Raw genomic sequence first — 2,447 nt, forward strand, 5'->3', positions numbered from 1 at the left:
CCCCTTTAACCTCCTAAGCTCCCCCAACGGGTAACGACTTTACCTGTCAAACTAATCATGTAAAATATATATATATATATATATATATATATAATCATGTAAAAATTAAAAAAGTAAATAAAAAATAGAGGCTGCCACGTTGCATCAAACAGTTAGAGAATCTATCTTTCTCTAAGCACTTTTCATTAATCTAATCATAAAATAACATGTCTTCATCATAAGGTGGGGCTTAATGGCTATTGGAAGCAAGCCTACGAGATTGTCCTCTTGCGCATTTGCACATGGCAATTAGGTACAAGTCATGTGGGGACGAACGGAAACGCGACACGTGTTTATTTTAGGCGGAGAAAATCTATCCAGGGTTTGGAGAAGTCATCTCACACACGCACATGCACGTGCCTTGACCGTGCGGCGAGGGCACATGCCTAGTAGGTAGGCTGCACGTGTCTTCTCGTTAGGAGAATAGGATAACAGTCCACACAAACGGCGATATCGTCAAGAGGAAGGAACAAAAAAAATGGTCGGCGTCAATCAATCGGACGGCTTGGATCTTCCACACCATTCATGCTTGTTTGACTGAGCATGCAGCGCAGGAGACACACAACATGGAGCAATATCCTACGTGGGACTGTGACTGTTAATTAATTTGTTTCAATTAGTAATCTTCAATTTGGTTTTTTAAACCGGGCTTAATGACAACATACATATATATATGTCTTCTATCAAACAGTGAATTATATATTTCATCGAAAAACAAATTAATTAAATATAATTATATGTGTTAAGATTCTTTCATTTTCATCCCTTGGTTAATTAATCGTGTTTACTATATAGTTCACTATTCTGATACAGTATATATATATATATATATATATATATATATGAAAATGAATGAGAAATGGAGATGAGGGGATTTGAGGGAGAAGTTGGTGTCAAATAGTTGGGGGAGAATAGGGAGGAGGAGGATGAAGTCAAATTGGTTGCTACATGCAACCTATTAGTGCGGGTCACGCCAGAAGCATTGTTGTTGCACAGTGATGACCGATGAAAAGAACTGTACAGAAGCTTTGACCCCCTTTTTATTTTTATTTTTTCAAAATACCACTTTGAGATGGTGACTCCACCTATTTATTTAATGAGAAAATTATAGTTTATCCTTTAAAGTTGATAGCGTTTTTTAATTCGAACAATAAAGTTTTAATTTTTGCAATTCATCCCCACAAAATTTCAATTTTTTTCAATTCAACCAATATTATTCAAAAATTCTCATATTGTTCCTAATTTTTAATTTTTATAAAAAAATAAAATAAAATAAAATTGGGGGGTGCAACAATGGCAAAATGGCCAAAGGGGTGGCTGTGACCACCCCGAATTTTTTTTATTTTTTATAAAAAATAAAAAATTAGGGGCAATATAGAAAATTTTGGATACAATTGGTCAAATTGTAAAAATTTAGAACTTTGGGGGTGGATTGCAAAAATTGAAACTTTGGTGTTCGAATTGAAAAACGCTGTCAACTTTGGAGGGGAGTAAACTATAATTTTCCCTTGTTTAATATTTAAACATAAATGAACATGTTAAACTAACGAGGCCTAGTACGAGAAGTATTTAATTTAAATGGAGTTAATTGATGGAGTCAAGGTTCGATTTCAAGACCTTTAATTAGCTCTGATATCATGTTAAACTACCAATTATTTCAAAAGCTTAAATTGATAGGAAGATGTAAATTTAATCTCACTTAATCATTACTTTAGCAGAACATACTAAGGAGGAGTAAAATTGTCCAAAAAAAAAAAAAGTGAGATAACAATTTCACTCATATTTTTTAAAGAACTACTCGCTTTTTAGTTTAAATGAACTGAAAATGATTTTATTCCATTCTTAACGAAGAACATGAACAAGAAGAAAAGCTCATGCTTTTACAACTCTCTCTCAAGATATCCACACCTCTCTGCCCCTTCTACGAATAACCATGTTCCAAGGAAAAGCCCATAGTAAAGCTGACAACGACAAGAAGATATATTACAACGCAAGTGCTCGAGATTTGGCGCATCACCACCAAAATTTTCAAGGAGACCTTGTGAAAGGGCAAGTTTGAAATCACAGAATAAATGGATATATATATATATATTAAAAAAATACCCATCTATTGGGGGCGGATACGGTCAATTCCGACATGGACAGACAAGGAGTTTCTAAAATTACCCTCTTGCTGGGGCCAGATACAGAGGGCCGAGGTAGGGTTGAAATACGATTGTAAAGGTCAGTGCTTGGCCCTACATGTAATGATGAATTTTTTTTTTTTTTTTTAATTTTTAATTTTTTTATTGAGGGGAAAAAATAGGTAAAAGCGGATGAAGATGATTGTGATCAGAGTTACATAAGCATTTTTTTATTAAAAAATAGAAAATAAAAAATAGATAACGTTTCGAAGCTTTAACCCTCAA

Source organism: Corylus avellana, chromosome ca10 (assembly GCF_901000735.1).
Source record: "Corylus avellana chromosome ca10, CavTom2PMs-1.0".
Lineage (NCBI taxonomy): Eukaryota > Viridiplantae > Streptophyta > Magnoliopsida > Fagales > Betulaceae > Corylus > Corylus avellana.